A 20960-nucleotide genomic window follows, 5' to 3' on the forward strand; every position below is an offset into this window, starting at 1 on the left:
TATACTTATTTCACTGAGCTTTAATTCCTGTCTGTGCTTTTCCACAACATTGTATATTACCTGGTTCTTTTTCTTTTTTCCATATTTATTTAATGTTCACTACTAGCAGGTTTGGCCGTTATTATTATTATTATTATTATTATTATTATTATTATTATTATTATTATTAAGTACAGCAATATTAAGATAAATATTTCTTATATAAACTATAAAAACTTTAACAAGTTGTTTTACATTAACATTTGCCAAATTGCCACAGGCCCAATCACGGAACCGTTGATCCTAGGTATTGGTTTACAGAAATAAGTACAATAGTATATGTTCAAGATAAACCAAAAAGAAAAAAAATCTAAACATAAATGTACTTGATAATTTCTAAAGAAGTTAATAGAATATTCTAAATGTAACTTTAGTAGTAAATAGAAATTTCTTGGAATTCGTTTGTGATGAATCAAGAACCAAAATGTCCTCCTTGTTCAAGTTGCTGAACTTGCTTTAGGCTAGTGTGCCACATATACAGATTAATCTTAAATATACAGGTTTTTCAACATGCTTGAGATTTTCAGGTTTTTCTTATAAAATAAGCAAAATATACATTATGACAATTTCCTGTTTACTTCATGTACTCAAGAGGTGGAAGTGTTTTCATTAATAAACATATTTCCTTTTTTCTTTTTCTTTCTTCCTTCAGGCAATTGATTTACTCTAAATTACGTGTTATTTCTAGTAACATATGCTAAAATATAACCTACCAATTCCTCAGATTTCTATACAGATTTATTCAGATCTTTTTTTAGTAAATATGCAGATTTTTGAAGAAAAAAGGTGTGGCAACACTGTATTAGGCTGAGATTCTGAACACAAGATCGTAAGTTCGCAACACCAGGACTCCTTCCAATTCTTGGTATTATCAGTGTCATTGGAATTTGAACAGTTGAAATACGGGAAAGCATAACATTCTTTTCTCCGAGCCATCTTTCCTTCATTTTTTAAGGTAAGAGCATTTAGAAAAGTAAAATTAAGTTATTGTGCTTAATAGTTGTGCAAGTGCAAGTCATGCAGATGAATAGCCCTTTAGGCCTATTTCAAAAGGGATGTCAACCAAAACTTGGGGGACTTATGCATCTGTAGGCCTACCATAGAAGACACGATTGTAATTCAAATTTGTTTGTATACAAATGCAAACCATGGTATTTTAATAGGATTACAATGACTCAAAGTGAAGCACAGGGTGTTTTGTTTGTGTAAACCAGGATGAATTAAAGGAAAAATACAAGGATATGCGGTTGATTTTATATTATAGTAAGCCCTTGCTAAAGTTTATATTTTTTATATAGGTGATATTCGTTTTGATGTATTATTGTACTGTATTACAGGGTAATGTAACCTAGGGAAAATCTACTTTTGTCTATAGAAGAAGGTCTACTCTCTTCGAAAATGACAGTAAAACTTTACCTTTGATGTTACTCTTAAAATATTTTATTTTTCCTTTTTTCCTTTCCTCACTGGGCTATTTTCCCTGTTGGAGCCCCTGGGCTTATAGCATCCGGCTTATCCAACTAGGGTTGTAGCTTAACAAGTAATAATAATAATATCACTGTTTATCTCTCATGGCCTTAATAGTCTCACCCAGCTATTTTTTTCCCCCATGAAAAAACCATTTCATCCATTACTTTTCTTGTTGTGTTCTGATGTTGTTATATTCCACTAAAGTATCGTTTTCCGATTACCACACCCAACAAAATGGAAAAATAACGAATTGCGAAAGAGAGTAACGGCAGAAACCAACAAAACAAGAAAACTAACAATAAATGTTTTTTCATGCTAAAAGGAGGAACAACACTTTTGAAAGCTATCATAGGCTGTTTTCTTCCGAGCCCTGTTTTTATCGAGCGTGAACTTGGTAAAATTCTCTAAATAATTGTATTTACGAATGTTGCTAAATGAACTAACGCTAATTATATGCATAATGATCACTGCTCCACCGTGGCTCGCTTCATTCACAATTGAATATTACATCACTGCTCTTATGTTCTGGCAAGCAGTACATATTGTGCCATGCGCGTCCGCTGAGTAGGCAAGTGTTGTGCTGTATCCTAAGTTTACAATGAGCCTTGCTTTATGAGTACAGTACAGTATATTGATTAATGAACTAACAATAATTGGTATTACAGTTTCATCCATTATGGGAAATCTATTATAATAATATATTTCCCGAGTAAAGCAAGTCTTTTGTAGTATTTCTGTAAAATATTATCTGTCGCAAATGCCTAGTTCTTTATATATCGATGATCAAACTCACGCTACTCATGTCTTCCTCCCAGATTTTTTCTAAGTCTGTTGTTATTGTTGACTGTCTTGTATTTGCTTAAATGAGCCCTGTAACCACTATAATCCGCTGACAAACTAGTCCACTATGAAGTCTTACACGTTTGGCCAATCACAGCGCCTGTCCACTATGACGTCATACATGTTTGGACAATCACAGCGTGACAATACAACTGCGCAACAATACATTTTATTCCCAGGCATTTCATTTCGTTCTTAGACATGGAGACCATAGAAAGCACGTCATCTCATGTTGCACAAGATGTTGAAATTCCATCTTCTTGTCCTGACTGTTTCCTAACTTACAATGAATTTGTTGAAAAACTAGTGCATTTGTGACAGAGACACAATTTAATTTTACAAAATAAAAATTGTCCTGCATGCCAAGGAACCTTCCCAAGGCTTCACGTTTTCCTCAAAGCAGCAGCATATCTTTATGAACCAACAGTTTAAGGTAAGCTTCATTAATTTATAGAGTATATTATAACGGTGATAGTATAACGATGTATACAGCAGTACCATCACTTTGGATTTGGTTTGATGGATGTGTTAGGTAGTGGCTGTAAGGGGGGGCGGGGCGCAGAGGCTAGGCCTAGGTAGGGGTACAGGGCCCTAGGTTAGGTGGTTGTATTAGGTTCGGTAGTGTCCCGAAAATCACTGTGGCCTTAAGGGGGGGGGGTCGCAGGGGGGGGGGGGCAGAGGCCCCCCCCCCCCCCCCCGGTAGGCCTAGGTAGGGATACAAGGCCCCTATGCTAGGTTAGGTGGGTTTTCTTAGGTTCAGTAGTGCCCTGAAAATCACTGTGGCCTTAAGGGGGGGGGGGTCGCAGGGGGGGGCTCTGCCCCCCCCCCCGGTAGGGCTAGATAGGGGTAGAGGGGGAGGGGTGGTGGAAGGATAAGTATTTATTTATTGCAAATATCATTTGATGCCCCCCCCCCACCCAAAACCCTGGTTCCCACCTGGTGTCCCCCATAATTGTTGGGGTGAAGTAGGGTCTTTCTGCATTCTGGAACAACTTGTTGTTTTAACTCCAATTACATAGTAAATCTCTAAATCGGATGGTTTGCGGTCAAAATAAACGTTAAATTTGTTGAAACTACACTATTTCTGATGCAACAAATATATTTTTATTCCAGTTTCCCCATAATGGATGAAACTGTAAATTTACCCAATAATTATTCACTAACTGGTGTTTGCTCCGCCGTGGCTCAGTTCGCTCGCAGTTCAACATTACGTCATTGCTACTATGTTCTAGCAAGCAATAGGCTACATTTTGAGCTATACGGGTCCGCCTAGTCGGCAAATATTATGCTGTATCCTTAGTTTACACTGAGCCTTAAATGTCTAATGACTTGCCTTTATAGTTGTAGATGGGCTCAGAATACCCAAAATTGGGAGTAAAAACTGGCTCAATGGGTTGAGATGCCCCATTGGGTCCTGCTTGTTCGGTAAGGCCACTATGTCCAGCATGTGGGGTATGGCCACCTGGTCCTGGGTTTTATATCGCTTGAGTAATATTTTGATGAAATCACACAGTGAATATATATAAATTTTATGTTTATTAATTATTTGTTAATAATAGTTTAATAGCTTTGTGTGGGTTCAATTCATAACTTGTACTAAAGGTCGCCATAACTGAATTAAAGACCTAGTCAATTGGTAACTGGAAGCCAAGGCAAGCCAGGTTTCGTGATTTGAAAATGAGTGGGTTACTGCGGAGATGCATGAATAACGTTTTCCATCAAGGACCAACCAAATGGTGTGATTATTTTTCTGGATTTTGATTGGCCAATTCTTATTACAGATCAAGCAAAACGGGAGAGAGAAGAATAATTTTTTTTTTTCTAACGCATGTGCAGTACGGTCAAGGATAAACACATCATCAAGTCAAAGTCTTGCCAAAATGTAATACTCAATAGTAATACATTAAGAGAAACTACTGTGTTTCCATTTGAGCTCAGAGATCAGTGGGTGGAGCTACTGCCCATTCGGGTGAAAATTATCACAGTGCGTAAAGGAGTGGCGCTCAATAGAATAGGAACGAACTTATGAAGTAACATGAGCTGCTATTCTGTGTCACTGTGAAGGTAAACAAACAACCTAGAAAACATCTTCTAAGTTAATTATATTTTTTGTCTCTTATTATGTATTTGCACTGATAATGTATTGATAAGAATAGTTTTTTTCCCTCATGTTTTACCAGACAAAAATTTTAATAACAATAAAAGCGCCGAGTGGGATTCTATCGAAATATTACCGGATTTCATAAGCCCAAGGTCTCTAACAGGGAAAAATAGCCCAGTGAGGAAAAGAAACAAGGATATAAAATACGAGAGAAATACCGTAATGAACAATTAAAATATTTTAAGAACAGTAACTATATTATGTTAATATATGATACTTTAATTACCAGCAAAACTGGAATTTTAAATATTTAACTTAGCCGGTGAATATATAATAGCTGCAACTCTGTTGCTCGACAGACACATACAATAAAAACTCGCCAGCGATGGCTATACAGGTTGCGGGTGTGCCCACCAGCGCCAACTGTCGGCCAGATACCACTCTCGATGTAAACAAAGACTCAATTTCTTCTCTGTCGACGTGTCGACAAGACGTACTTTTACTCGCTGTAGAACCTGGAGTTTTCTCAACATATTTGGTGAAGTACTTCATTTTGGTTTGAGCTTTCGCAGTGCAGGTGTTTTATTTTCATCTTAAATCTTGAACTCGTTTTTGGATAGATTTAATTTTTGATGACGAAGAGAGTATGGACTTTCTTTGACTTTTAAATGGCCGACCCTTCCCTTAGACGGAAGTGGGTTTAGGCTTTTAGCAATTATCTTATCACGTTATAAATTAATTATAGATTTTCCTCTATATATTTTATATCTCACCGCCTTTATTAGGCCTCTTCGATTAACTTTCCATTTATATAAACATAAAAATAAATTTTAATGATTTGTTTATATGCGACCTTTCCTGAGAGTAGGCGGTCCTAACTTGGAAACCGAAGTTAAACAACGTTGAGCCCTTTCAATCGTAAATAGCTTTTAAAGAGCTAATGATTTAAAACTTTTTAAATGAATATTTTTTAATAGATATTTTATGAAAGATTTTCTTTGAATAGTTTTCGTACTGTTTTCAAAGATGAACTAACGTTTAGTTTATTTATGCTACGCAGTTTGCGCTCTATCGTTACGATAGAGAGAGAGAGTATCACGGTTTCACTTTGCAGAAAGAGTAAATCGATTCTGACGTTTTGTTCATTCTTCTTTCAAAGCTTAAATGTTTTAAAATTCTATTTTAAAGGAACTTTTTAATTGAAAAACCTTTCAGTTTTTTCCTTTGGTCAAATAACATGTTTTTTTGACGAAACGTAATTGGGCTCTTCTCTTAGGTGCGTAATCAAGAGAGAAAGAGAGATAGAGACGGAGGGAGAGAGAGGAGAGAAAACGTTCCGTTCAAGCGGGTAACGTTGTTCTCGTGTTACTCTCGTCCCTATTCTCTGTACGGGGAGAAAGGATAAAACGTTTTTAGTTTTATTCTCGTCCCCAGGCAATGTACGGTGAGAGATTGAAAACGTAGTTTTGAATGAACTAGTGTTTAGTCTCTTCCCCAGCCACTGAATTTTTTATCTTAAAAGATGTTTAATGTTTTTTGCTGGTATTAATGTGCTTACATTATACGACTGATTTTGCTATTACTACCTTTTCATGAGGGTAGAATTGCGTGCTTCAGGTAGAAATCAGTAAAAGTTTCGATTTCAGTGAAATAAGTGCAAAACAGAAAATCGTAGTGATAAAGTGATATTGCGCAAAGTGTTACAGTGTTGCGACCGAGGGTTCGTCTGTTCGTGCCTGTCGTTCACCTAGTCCGGGACCTCTTGCAAGCTCCCAAGCCCAGGGGAGAAGTAATGTCGTACGACTTATGGGTTCGAGAGGCCTTGATCAGCGAACAGACGTTCCCTCTATGGTATCGGGTGTATCTTTCCAAGATCTCCCCTACCATAAGGCGAGAGAGACAATTTTCTCCTCGTCATCCGAAGGCTTTTCGCATAAGAAACCTGAAACAAGGTTTCGAGGCCCTTAAGCGAAAGTCAGTCCTTTCAGGACAGGTCCAGCGTCCTGGTTGTAGCCATTAGGACAGCTCTGACCCTATGCAGTCATCGGAAAACTGCTCGCCTCCTAACAAAAGCGTAACACAGACTCCGAGAGTCTTTTTGTTGGCAAGGTTTTGCGGTCACAGACGTTACCCTCGTCTCTTACCGCAACCTTTTCCGTTGATCCTAAATGGGTTGTACGGCAAGACACGCAGAATAAGCTTGCCTCCCTTATGGAAGACTATTCTGCCGATTAGTCCGTTGAGCCTAGCCGTTTATCTCATTGAGATCCTGGCTTTCAGCCAACCTAACGTTCCTTTGTGCGTCCTGTTGACGTTGGCGTAGCTAAGTCACGTCAGTCAGGTTGTTTAGAACCACACTCGATGCGGTCTCGTGTGGATTTTCAGCCACATTTGGACGTTATGCCACTTGCTGATGCTCCTGTTGACGTTCAGGACGTTCGCTAACAATCGGAGTTGACTTGTTTTGACGCTGTGCGTCAACCTCCGCATTCTAGAGTTGTTTTGACTGCTCAGTCTAGGCGGGCAAAGCAGTCTCGAGTGGACGCTGTGCGTCCTCACGCACCTGTTGTTGTTGACAGTTCACAGACTGTCAAGCAGTTACATGACGTTGCGTCCTGGTCTCTCGCACCTGTTGTTGTTGACAGTTCACAGACTGTCAAGCAGTTACATGACGTTGCGTCCTGGTCCGCTACTAATACACCAGTGCGTGTGAACTCTGCTTGTAAAGCATTGCCACCACGGTAGGTCTCTCCCTTGCTTGAGACTCGGCTATTATCGAACAAGGTTCCTTTAGATGAGGAAGTTGCTGTTCCCCCTCCTACTGATATTCCCTTGAGGACTCTGTCAGACGGAGAGGAGCCTAAAGCTGCTTAGCCCTCTATGGACTTTAAATAAATCATGCTGATTTTTAAGGATCTTTGTCCGGATCTTTTTGTAACTGCTGCTCCTCGTTCGCCTAAACGTCAGAGCTTACACTAGGCCTAGCTACTTCGAAGCCGTTGTTTTATAAGCTAGTGCTCTCTCGCTCTCCTAGAGAGCTTTACGTTTGCTAGGCGACTGGTTTATCACCAGGAGGAGTTTGGGGGATACAGCCTTTGCTTTCCCTTCTTTTAAACTGGCTTATAGAGCGAGAGTCTGATATGACACGAGAGAAGTTCTCGGCTTGGGAGTTCCTGCCTCTGCCCAGATAGACTTCTCAAATCTCGTAGACTCTCCCTGGCGCCTGGCCAGGAGACGCTCCAATATTTTACAGGTCAACTTCACAGCTGTTTTCGAGCCTTTGAAGTTTTGCTGTACAATTATGTCATGCATAAACAAGGCTTTCAGGGATGGCTCCAATGATCTGACAGCCACGTTCTCTGCAGGGACAAGTCCCTCAGGGATGGCTCCATGTTTTGGCAGCCATGTTCACTGCAGGAGTACGTAAGAGGCAAGTGCGCTCAATGTATTCATTGTCAAGACAAACTTCACGATGAAGTCTACCAGGCTGTCTTGACAGCATTTATGGAAGGCGACTGGATGGTCCCTCTCGACCTTCAGGAGGCATATTTCCACATTCCTATACACCCGGATTCCCAACCGTTTCTGAGGTTTGTTTACAGGAATGTGGGGTACCAGTTTCGAGCTTTCGGAGATCAGAGCCTCCCTGTACTTGGACGACTGGCTTCTCAGAGCCTCTTCCAGTCATCGCTGTCTGAAGGATCTCAATTGGACTCTAGATCTGACCAAGGAATTGGGACTCCTAGTCAATTTGGAAAAGTCACAGCTGGTCCCATCCCAAACTATTCTGTATTTAGGGATAGAGATTCACAGTCAAGTTTTTCGGGCTTTTCCGTCGGCCCCCAGAATAGATCAAGCCCTGCTCTCCATCCAGAAGATGCTGAAGAAAGAACGCTGCTCAGTCAGGCTGTGGATGAGTCTGGTAGGGACTCTGTCATCCCTGGAGCAATTTGTCTCGCTAGGAAGACTACACCTCCGTCCTCTTCAATTCCATCTGGCTTTTCACTGGAAAAAGGACAAGACGCTAGAGGCGGTCTCGATCCCGATTTCCGAAAAGATAAAGTCTTGTCTGACTTGGTGGAAGGACAATATCAGCCTGCGAGAGGGTCTTCCCCTGGCAGTTCAGATACCCAACCACGTTCTCTCCTCGGACGCATCGGACTTGGGCTGGGGCGCGACGCTGGACGGTCGGGAATGCTCAGGTCTGTGGAACTCGAGTCAGAGGAGCATGCATATCAACTGCAAGGAGCTTTTGGCGGTTCATCTGGCCTTGATAAGCTTTGAGAATCTCCTTCGAGGCAAGGTGGTGGAGGTAAACTCGGACAACACCACGGCCTTGGCGTACATTTCCAAACAGGGAGGTACCCACTCACTGACTTTGTACGAGATCGCAAGGGACCTGCTCATCTGGTCAAAAGATCGAGGCATCTCCCTAGTAACGAGGTTCATCCAGGGCGACTTGAACGTCCTAGCAGATTGTCTCAGTCGGAAAGGTCAAGTAATTCCAACCGAATGGACCCTCCACAAGGATGTGTGCAAGAGACTTTGGACGACTTGGGGTCAACCCACCATAGATCTCTTTGCAACCTCGCTGACCAAGAGGCTTCCAATCTATTGCTCTCCAGTCCCGGACCCAGCAGCAATACATATAGATGCCTTCCTCCTAGATTGGTCACATCTAGATCTTTACGCATTCCCACCATTCAAGATTGTCAACAAGGTACTGCAGAAATTCGCCTCTCACGAAGGGACAAGGTTGACGTTAGTTGCTCCCCTCTGGCCCGCGAGAGAATGGTTCACCGAGGTACTTCGATGGCTAGTAGACGTTCCCAGAAGTCTTCCTCTAAGAGTAGACCTTCTACGTCAACCACACGTAAAGAAGGTACACCAAAGCCTCCACGCTCTTCGCCTGACTGCCTTCAGACTATCGAAAGACTCTCGAGAGCTAGAGGCTTTTCGAAGGAGGCAGTCAGTGCAATTGCTAGAGCAAGGAGAGCGTCTACCATTAGAGTCTACCAATCGAAGTGGGAAGTCTTCCGAGACTGGTGCAAGTCAGTTTCCGTATCCTCGACCAGTACCTCTGTAGCCCAAATAGCTGATTTTCTATTATACCTGAGAAAAGTACGATCCCTTTCAGCTCCTACTATCAAGGGCTACAGAAGCATGTTGGCCTCGGTCTTCCGGCATAGAGGCTTAGATCTTTCCAACAATAAAGATCTGCAAGACTTCCTTAAGTCTTTCGAGACCTCTAAGGAGCGTCGTTTGGCTACTCCTGGGTGGAATTTAGACGTGGTCCTAAGATTCCTCATGTCAGACAGGTTTGAGCCTTTACAGTCAGCCTCCCTGAAAGATCTCACTCTTAAGACTCTTTTCCTGGTATGCTTAGCCTCGGCTAAAAGAGTCAGTGAGCTTCATGCCTTCAGCAAGAACATCGGGTTTTCGTCAGAAAAAGCTACTTGTTCTCTGCAACTTGGTTTCCTAGCCAAAAATGAGCTACCTTCTCGTCCTTGGCCTAAATCTTTCGATATTCCTAGCTTATCGGAGATCGTAGGCAATGAACTAGAAAGAGTCTTATGCCCTGTTAGAGCTCTTAAGTTCTACTTAGCTCGTACTAAACCTTTACGAGGCCAATCTGAAACATTATGGTATTCGGTTAAGAAACCATCCTTGCCTATGTCAAAGAATGCTTTGTCATATTTTATCAGATTGTTAATACGAGAAGCTCATTCACTCTTGAGTGAGGAAGACCGATCTTTGCTTAAGGTTAAGACGCACGAGGTCAGAGCTGTAGCAACTTCCGTGGCCTTTAAGCAAAATAGATCTCTGCAAAGTATCATGAACGCAACCTATTGGAGAAGCAAGTCAGTGTTCGCGCCATTTTACTTGAAAGATGTCCAGTCTCTTTACGAGAACTGCTACACACTGGGACCATTCGTAGCAGCGAGTGCAGTAGTGGGTGAGGGCTCAACCACTACAATTCCCTAATTCCATACCCTTTTAATCTGTCTCTTGAAATGTGTTAATGTTGTTTTTATGGGTTGTCCGGAAGGCTAAGAAGCCTTTCGCATCCTGGTTGATTTGGCGGGTGGTCAAAGTCATTTCTTGAGACCGCCCAGATTAGGGGTTTCATGAGGTCCTGTTGTATGGGTTGCAGCCCTTGATACTTCAGCTCCCGGGGGTCTGTCAGCATCCTAAGAGGATCGCTGGGCTCCGTAAGGAAGACGTACTTACAAGGCAGAGTAATCGTCTAAGTCGACTTCCTTACCAGGTACCTATTTATTTTGGTTTTGTTATATTGATAACTGCCAAAATGAAATAAAAAACTCTTAGCTTATACGATGTAAACATATTTAACTCTGGTCTCTACCCACCTCCTTGGGTGTGAATCAGCTATTATATATTCACCGGCTAAGTTAAGTATTTAAAAATGATATTTTAATTATAAAATAAATTTTTCAATATTAAACTTAGCCGGTGATTATATAAGCTGCAGCTCTGCTGCCCGACAGAAAAACTCTACGGTCAAAATACGCCAGCGATCGCTATGCAGGTAGGGGGTGTACATCAACAGCGCCATCTGTCTAGCAGGTACTCAAGTACTCCATGTAAACACAGAACCAATTTTCTCTCTGTCGTGCCACCGGCAAGACCTACTAAATTCGCTGTTGCTTACTGGATTGGTTTTCACAGATTTTGGTGAAGTACACATTTCTAGTTGTTAGCTTTCGCTTTGCAGAGGTTATCTTCAATACATCCTTGCATTCTTTTATTGATTTTTGGATTATTTGTTGACGACTTGGATAGATTTTGAATTCCCCTTTGACTAATTCAGGATGGCTGACCCTTCTCAAGTCCCTAAATACAGAAAGTGTAGTGCTAGGGACTGTTCAAGGCGTCTTCCGAAGGCCTCTATCGATCCGCACACCGTTTGTTCCAATTGTCGGGATAAAACCTGTCAATTGGAAGATCGATGTGAGGAATGCGTTGGGCTTTCGGAATTCGATTTTCTCGAATTCCTGAAATATTCACGTAGGCTAGAGAGAGATAGAGTCAGGAGAAGTTCATCTCGCTCCGTTGATATTTCCTCTCCTCATGCCCCACAACCTATTCCTTCCCCTGTAGTGGTTGCTCCTGATCCCCCTTTTAGCACTCAACAACCTTCGATGGCAGATATGATGCGTGCCATCCAGGCTCTGGGTGAGAGAGTCGAGTCGTTGGCGAGTGACCGTAACCAACTCATGGCAGACGTCAAGGAGTTGAAGGGTAAGAGTGCAGTGGGTAGTGACAAAGTGAGTGGTAGTGTTGTGGAAAGTGTTAGTGTTGCGCTTGAGGGTGCGTCTGTTCGTGCCTGTCGTCCTCCAAGTCCGGGACCTCTTGCAAGCTCCCAAGCCCAGGGGAGAAGCAATGTCGTACGACCAAAGGGTTCGACAGGCTTTAATCACCGGACAGACGTTCCCTCCGTGGTTTCGGACGTATCTTACCAAGATCGCCCCACCCACAAGAAGACGAGAGAGCCCATTTATTCCTCGTCTGCGGAAGATGTTTCTCGGAAGAAACAATGGACCAAGGTCTCACGGCCTCTTAAACGCAAGTCGGTCCCTTCCGCGCAAGTCCAACGGCCCAGCTGTAGCCACTGGGTCAGTTCGGACTCGCTGCAGTCTTCCGATGACTGCACACCTCCTAAGAGAGGCAAAGTGGTACCGCAACAGGCAGTAACACCGTCTGTTGCCGCACCTGCTACTGTAGACCCTAAGTGGTCTGCTGCAGACCATGCAGACGCAGTTAACGTCATTAATGCAGGACTTTCGTGCGGAGAAGGTTGACGCTGCACCACCCGTTAGCCTACAACCAACCACGGTTGTGCGTCCAGTGGACGCTGAGGCTACCTTCTCCCGCACTCCAGCTGTGAGAGTCCCGCCACCCATGCGCAGTGTACCCTGCCAGCCGCATGTTGACGTTCAGCGACGCACGGAACCCTCCGTTGACGTTCGCGAATTACAACAACAACCTAAGTTGTTTTGTTTTGACGTGGTGCGTCAACCTCCGCAACCCAGTGTGGTTACCGGTACTCGCCCACAGCAGACTAGACAGTCAGGAGTAGACGCTTTGCGCCCCCGCGCTGCTATGGTTGTTGCCAGCTCACAGACTGGCCAACAGTTCCATGACGTTGCGTCCAGTGCAGTCACGCATGCACCCGTGCTGCCGGACTCAGCTGACCAGCCAATTCCCACTCCTTTGCCGCTTCCTCCTCAGTATTCAGACGATGGACTCTCTGATGGTGACGATGCTGCACACTTTGACGACCCGCATACGGACATCGACGAACCCAAGACCACGCCTCCCTCCTTGGACTTTAGGAAAGTTCTTGCACTGTTCAAGGAGATGTTTCCTGATCAGTTTGTTTCTGCAGCCCCACGCTCTCCTCCATCTGAGTTCGCTTTAGGCACGCAGTCATCCGCGCCTGCCTTTACGAAGCTCGTCCTCGCCCGCTCGTCTAAGAGAGCTTTAAGAGTGTTGGGAGATTGGATGCAGTCCAAAAAGCACCTTGGGAAGACAGCATTCTTGTTTCCCCCTGCGAAACTCGCTTCCAGATCGAGCGTCTGGTATGCCACGGGAGAAGTTCTCGTCTTGGGAGTTCCTGCCTCTGCCCAGGGCGACTTCTCAAGTCTAGTAGACTCTCCCCGCAGGCTAGCCATGAGACGCTCCAAGATTTGTTGGACTCCTTCAGACTTAGACCATCTGATGAAAGGAGTGTTCAGAGCCTTCGAGGTTTTTAACTTTTTGGATTGGTGTTTGGGAGCGTTGAGCAGGAAGACCTCCCCTTCTGACAAGGAAACTTCCATGCTCATTATGTCCTGCATGGACAAGGCCATACGGGACGGTTCCAGTGAGCTTGCGGCTTCGTTCGTTTCCGGGGTCCTCAAGAAACGGGAAAACCTTTGCTCCTTCTTGTCAGCTGGAGTAACACAATGTCAGAGATCGGAACTTATGTTTGCTCCTCTCTCAAAGTGTCTTTTCCCAGAGGAGTTGATCAAGGAGATTGCTGCCTCCTTGATTCAAAAAGACACGCATGACCTGGTTGCGTCATCTGCCCGCAAAGCCACCCCTTTGCCTACCGTGTCTAGACCCAGGATGGACACTCCAGCGTCCAGATTTATTCCGCCCTTTCGTGGCAGAGCCTCCAGCAGAGGAGGTGCTCGTGCCGAAGGCAGACGTGGGATTAAGAAGAAAGGTACCAAGTCCTTTAAAGGCAGAGTCTGACTGCCACCTTCTTCAGACAGCAGTGGGAGCCAGACTCAAGAACTACTGGCAGTCCTGGGAGAACAGGGGCGCAGATGCACAATCTGTGAAGTTGCTCAGAGAAGGGTACAAGATCCCGTTTATGCGCAAGCCTCCTCTAGCAACGTCTCCCATCGACCTCTCTCCCAGGTACAGAGAGGAGGACAAGAGACTAGCTTTGAAGCAAGAGGTGTCTCTCTTACTAGAAAAGGGAGCGGTAGTCAAAGTCCGGGACCATCAATCTCCGGGCTTCTATAACCGTCTCTTCTTAGTGGTAAAGAAGACAGGAGGGTGGAGACCGGTGCTAGACGTCAGTGCTCTGAATGTCTTTGTCACAAAGCAGACGTTCGCCATGGAGACGACAAAGTCTGTTCTAGCAGCGGTCAGGAAGGAAGACTGGATGGTCTCTTTAGACCTAAAGGACGCTTACTTTCACGTCCCCATCCACCCAGATTCCCAACCTTTTCTAAGGTTCGTTTACGGGAAGGTTGTCTACCAATTTCAAGCCCTGTGCTTTGGCCTAAGCTCGGCGCCTCTTGTCTTTACGAAACTGATGAGGAATATTGCCAAATTCCTGCATTTAGCGGACATCAGAGCCTCCCTCTATTTGGACGACTGGCTTCTAAGAGCTTCTTCCAGTCGTCGCTGTCTGGAGAATCTAAAGTGGACTCTAGATCTGACCAAGGAATTGGGTCTCCTGGTCAATATGGAAAAGTCCCAACTGGTCCCATCCCAAACTATAGTGTACTTAGGGATGGAGATTCACAGTCAAGCTTTTCGGGCTTTTCCGTCGGCCCCCAGAACAAGTCAATCCCAAGGATGCATCCAGAACATGCTAAAGAAGGACCGATGTTCAGTCAGACAGTGGATGAGTCTGATAGGGACGCTTTCATCACTGGACCAGTTCATTGCGTTAGGGAGACTGCACCTCCGTCCCCTTCAATTTCACCTAGCTGTTCACTGGAGAAAGGACAAGACGCTAGAAGCGGTCTCGATCCCCATTTCCGAGAAGATGAAGTCTTCACTGACTTGGTGGAAGGACAACATCTACCTCAGAGAGGGTCTGCCCCTGGCTGTTCAGACCCCCAACCACGTTCTCTTCTCGGACGCATCGGACACGGGCTGGGGTGCGACATTAGACGGTCGGGAATGCTCGGGATCTTGGAACCCGAATCAAAGAGCGTTACATATCAACTGCAAGGAGCTACTGGCAGTTCATCTGGCCTTGAAAAGCTTCAAGTCTCTCCTTCTAGGCAAGGTGGTGGAGGTGAACTCAGACAACACCACGGCCTTGGCGTACATCTCCAAGCAAGGAGGGACCCATTCTATGACGTTGTACGAGATCGCAAGGGACCTCCTCACCTGGTCAAGAGATCTAAACCTGTCTCTAGTAACGAGGTTCATTCAAGGCAACATGAATGTCATGGCGGACTGCCTCAGTCGGAAGGGTCAAATCATCCCAACAGAATGGACCCTACACAAGAATGTGTGCAAGAGACTATGGGCCACATGGGGCCAACCTACCATAGATCTCTTTGCAACCTCGATGACCAAGAGGCTCCCAAATTATTGCTCGCCAATCCCGGACCCAGCAGCAGTTCATATAGATGCTTTTCTACTGGATTGGTCCCGTCTAGACCTTTATGCATTCCCCCCGTTCAAGATTGTCAACAAGGTACTGCAGAAGTTCGCCTCTCACGAAGGGACAAGGTTGACGTTAGTTGCTCCCCTCTGGCCCGCGAGAGAATGGTTCACCGAGGTACTTCAATGGCTGGTGGACGTTCCCAGAACACTTCCTCTAAGAGTGGACCTTCTACGTCAGCCACACGTAAAGAAGGTACACCCAAGCCTCCACGCTCTTCGTCTGACTGCCTTCAGACTATCGAAAGACTCGAGAGCTAGAGGCTTTTCGAAGGAGGCAGCCAGGGCGATTGCTAGAGCAAGGAGGACATCCACTCTTAGAGTCTACCAGTCGAAGTGGGAAGTCTTCCGAAGCTGGTGCAAGTCGGTATCAGTATCCTCAACCAGTACCTCTGTAACCCAAATAGCTGACTTCCTATTATACCTGAGGAAGGAAAGATCTCTTTCAGCTCCCACGATCAAAGGTTACAGAAGCATGTTGGCAGCAGTCTTCCGTCACAGAGGCTTAGATCTTTCTAACAACAAAGATCTACAGGACCTCCTTAAGTCTTTTGAGACCTCGAAGGAGCGATGTTTGGCCACACCAGGTTGGAATTTAGACGTGGTACTAAGATTCCTTATGTCAGAAAGGTTCGAGCCACTACAATCAGCCTCCTTTAAAGATCTCACTTTAAAGACTCTTTTCCTCGTCTGCTTAGCAACAGCTAAAAGAGTCAGTGAGATACACGCCTTCAGCAGGAACATCGGATTTTCATCTGAAACGGCTACATGTTCTTTACAGCTTGGTTTTCTAGCCAAAAACGAACTACCTTCTCGTCCTTGGCCGAAATCGTTCGACATTCCAAGCCTTTCTAATTTGGTTGGAAATGAACTAGAAAGAGTCTTATGCCCTGTTAGAGCTCTTAAGTTCTATTTAAGACGAACTAAACCTTTACGAGGACAGTCAGAGGCTTTATGGTGTGCTATTAAGAAACCTTCTTTACCTATGTCAAAGAATGCAGTTTCCTATTATATCAGACTGTTGATACGAGAAGCTCATTCCCATCTGAATGAGGAAGACCATGCTTTGCTGAAGGTAAGGACACATGAAGTTAGAGCTGTCGCAACTTCAGTGGCCTTTAAACAAAATAGATCTCTGCAGAGTATAATGGACGCAACCTATTGGAGAAGCAAGTCAGTGTTCGCGTCTTTTTATCTTAAAGATGTCCAGTCTCTTTACGAGAACTGCTACACCCTGGGACCATTCGTAGCAGCGAGTGCAGTAGTGGGTGAGGGCTCAACCACTACATTCCCCTAATTCCATAACCTTTTTAATCTTTCTCTTGAAATGTTTTTATTGTTGTTTTTTGGGTTGTCCGGAAGGCTAAGAAGCCTTTCGCATCCTGGTTGATTTGGCGGGTGGTCAAATTCTTTTCTTGAGAAGCGCCTAGATTAGAGGTTTTGATGAGGTCCTTTAGTATGGGTTGCAACCCTTGATACTTCAGCTCCTAGGAGTCACTCAGCATCCTAAGAGGATCGCGAGGCTCAGTAAGGAAGACGTACTTAAAAAGGCAGAGTAATTATTCAAGTCGACTTCCTTACCAGGTACTTATTTATTTTATGTTTGTTATTTTGAATAACTGCTAAAATGAAATACAAAATACTTAGCTCATAATAATGTAAACATGTAATGCTGGTCTCTACCCACCCCCCTGGGTGTGAATCAGCTTATATAATCACCGGCTAAGTTTAATATTGAAAAATGTTATTTTCATTAATAAAATAAATTTTTGAATATACTTACCCGGTGATTATACAGTATATTAAAGGACCCTCCCTTCCTCCCCAATAGAGACCCAGTGGACCGAGGAGAAAATTGGTTCTGTGTTTACATGGAGTGCTTGAGTACCTGCTAGACAGATGGCGCTGTTGATGTACACCCGCAACCTGCATAGCGATCGCTGGCGTATTTTGACCGTAGAGTTTTTCTGTCGGGCAGCAGAGCTGCAGCTTATATAATCACCGGGTAAGTATATTCAAAAATTTATTTTATTAATGAAAATAACATTTTTGAATATACTTACCCGTTGAATATATAAATTAAATGACCCTCCCTTCCTCCCCAATAGAGACGCAGTGGGATGAGAAGAAATTGAGTCTTTGTTTACATCGAGAGTGGTATCTGGCCGACAGTTGGCGCTGGTGGGCACACCCGCAACCTGTATAGCGATCGCTGGCGAGTTTTTACTGTATGTGTCTGTCGAGCAACAGAGTTGCAGCTATTATATATTCACCGGGTAAGTATATTCAAAAATTTATTTTATAATTAAAATATAATTTTGCTATAAAAAATGGAGGAATGCTGGCTAGTTTGACATTTTTCTCTATAGACTGTGTTTAATGAGGGTTGGGGCATAATAACTTGCGTATCAGTTGATTAAAATGTGAAGTGTTTCATACTAACTCTATTGTTTGTTTACATTTGCGAACTGGTGGTGAGTTATTGGCATTGTGCATGCATTGCTTGCGTAAGCCGTTTTGTTTTTTGTATGACTTAATCATTACCTGGCTTTTTTAACCAATTACGAGCTTCCAAATATTTATGCACAGGTTCCCCCGGATATTGTTCCACAACAGCCATTTATTTCTTCCCTATCAGTTTCAACTTCACTACCATCACAAAAAGACGTCTCGAGAGGGAAGTACAATCTATTTCCAAATTTTGTGTAATTTAAAGTATGTCGCCATTAGATTATGATGAAAGCGCTCTCCATTCAGTGTATAACTACTGTATTGTTGCGTATGTGAAAGTAAAAAATATCCCCGAAATAGTGATCCATGGGTCGGGTGTGCGCAACACATCCATGTACTCTTGCCAGAACAAAGGAGCAGTGAGACTGTTTATTTGTGAGGGAAGCAAGTCACACCGGAGCAACAACCATTAGAAGGACGTAAAATGAATTGTGATACTTTGATTTTAAATATTTAACTTAGCCGGTGAATATATAATAGCTGCAACTCTGTTGCTCGACAGACATATACAGTAAAAACTCGCCAGCGATCGCTATACAGGTTGCGGGTGTGCCCACCAGCGCCAACTGTCGGCCAGATACCACTCTCGATGTAAACAAAGACTCAATTTCTTCTCTGTCGACGTGTCGACAAGACGTACTTTTACTCGCTGTAGAACCTGGAGTTTTTCCCATCATATCTTCATCTTAAATCTTGAACTCGTTTTTGGATAGATTTAATTTTTTGATGACAAAGAGAGTATGGACTTTCTTTGACTTTTAAATGGCCGACCCTTCCCTTAGACGGAAGTGTGTTTAGGCTTTTAGCAATTATCTTATCACGTTATAAATTAATTATAGATTTTCCTCTATATATTTTATATCTCACCGCCTTTATTAGGCCTCTTCGATTAACTTTCCGTTTATAATAAACATAAAAATAAATTTTAATGATTTGTTTATATGCGACCTTCCTGAGAGTAGGCGGTCCTAACTTGGAAACCGAAGTTAAACAACGTTGAGCCCTTTCAATCGTAAATAGCTTTTAAAGAGCTAATGATTTAAAACTTTTTAAATGAATATTTTTTAATAGATATTTTATGAAAGATTTTCTTTGAATAGTTTTCGTACTGTTTCAAAGATGAACTAACGTTTAGTTTATTTATGCTACGCAGTTTGCGCTCTATCGTTACGATAGAGAGAGAGAGTATCACGGTTTCACTTTGCAGAAAGAGTAAATCGATTCTGACGTTTTGTTCATTCTTCTTTCAAAGCTTAAATGTTTTAAATTATATTTTAAAGGAACTTTTTAATTGAAAAACCTTTCAGTTTTTTTTACTTTGGTCAAATAACATGTTTTTTTGACGAAACGTAAGTGGGCTCTTCTCTTAGGTGCGTAATCAAGAGAGAGAGAGAGAGAGATAGAGACGGAGGGAGAGAGAGGGGAGAAAACGTTCCGTTCAAGCGGTTAACGTTGTTCTCGAGTTACTCTCGTCCCTAGTCTCTGTACGGGGAGAAAGGATAAAACGTTTTTAGTTTTTCTTCTCGTCCCCAGGCAATGTACGGTGAGAGATTGAAAACGTAGTTTTGAATGAACTAGTGTATAGTCTCTTCCCCAGCCACTGAATTTTTTATCTTAAAATATGTTTACTGTTTTTTGCTGGTATTAATGTGCTTGCATTATACGACTGATTTCGCTATTACTACCTTTTGATGAGGTTAGAATTGCGTGCTTCAGGTAGAAATCAGTAAAAGTTTCGATTTCAGTGAAATAAGTGCTAAACAGAAAATCGTAGTGATAAAGTGATATTGCGCAAAGTGTTATCAGTGTTGCGACCGAGGGTTTGTCTGTTCGTGCCTGTCGTTCGCCTAGTCCGGGACCTCTTGCAAGCTCCCAAGCCCAGGGGAGAAGTAATGTCGTACGACTTATGGGTTCGAGAGGCCTTGATCAGCGAACAGACGTTCCCTCTGTGGTATCGGGTGTATCTTACCAAGATCACCCCTACCATAAGGCGAGAGAGACAATTTTCTCCTCGTCATCCGAAGGCTTTTCGCATAAGAAACCTGAAACAAGGTTTCGAGGCCCTTAAGCGAAAGTCAGTCCTTTCAGGACAGGTCCAGCGTCCTGGTTGTAGCCATTAGGACAGCTCTGACCCTATGCAGTCATCGGAAGACTGCTCGCCGCCTAACAAAAGCGTAACACAGACTCCGAGAGTCTTTTTGTTGGCAAGGTTTTGCGGTCACAGACGTTACCCTCGTCTCTTACCGCAACCTTTTCCGTTGATCCTAAATGGGTTGTACGGCAAGACATGCAGAATAAGCTTGCCTCCCTTATGGAAGACTATTCTGCCGATTAGTCCGTTGAGCCTAGCCGTTTATCTCATCGAGATCCTGGCTTTCAGCCAACCTAACGTTCCTTTGTGCGTCCTGTTGACGTTGGCGTAGCTAAGTCACGTCGGTCAGGTTGTTTAGAACCACACTCGATGCGGTCTCGTGTGGATTTTCAGCCACATTTGGACGTTAGGCCACTTGCTGATGCTCCTGTTGACGTTCAGGACGTTCGCTAACAATCGGAGTTGACTTGTTTTGACGCTGTGCGTCAACCTCCGCATTCTAGAGTTGTTTTGACTGCTCAGTCTAGGCGGGCAAAGCAGTCTCGAGTGGACGCTATGCGTCCTCACGCACCTGTTGTTGTTGACAGTTCACAGACTGTCAAGCAGTTACATGACGTTGCGTCCTGGTCTCTCGCACCTGTTGTTGTTGACAGTTCACAGACTGTCAAGCAGTTACATGACGTTGCGTCCTGGTCCGCTACTAATGCACCAGTGCGTGTGGACTCTTGCTTGTAAAGCATTGCCACCACGGTAGGTCTCTCCCTTGCTTGAGACTCAGCTATTATCGGACAAGGTTCCTTTAGATGAGGAAGTTGCTGTTCCCCCTCCTACTGATATTCCCTTGAGGACTCTGTCAGACGGAGAGGAGCCTAAAGCTGCTTAGCCCTCTATGGACTTTAAATAAATCATGCTGATTTTTAAGGATCTTTGTCCGGATCTTTTTGTAACTGCTGCTCCTCGTTCGCCTAAACGTCAGAGCTTACACTA

The 20960-nt window shown here is 43.7% G+C and overlaps 1 protein-coding gene across 1 annotated transcript in view; it reads left to right on the forward strand.

The window, feature by feature from the left end:
• Nucleotides 1-870: 870 nt before the first annotated feature.
• Nucleotides 871-20960, forward strand: part of LOC137615375 (uncharacterized) — a 43818-nt gene continuing 23728 nt past the window's right edge. The window contains exon 1 of the mRNA XM_068345192.1: nt 871-994. The gene's annotated coding sequence lies outside the window, so the exon portion shown is untranslated. The remainder of the gene's footprint in view (nt 995-20960) is intronic.

The sequence above is a fragment of the Palaemon carinicauda genome, chromosome 21, assembly GCF_036898095.1.
Source record: "Palaemon carinicauda isolate YSFRI2023 chromosome 21, ASM3689809v2, whole genome shotgun sequence".
In the NCBI taxonomy this organism is placed as follows: Eukaryota; Metazoa; Arthropoda; class Malacostraca; order Decapoda; family Palaemonidae; genus Palaemon; species Palaemon carinicauda.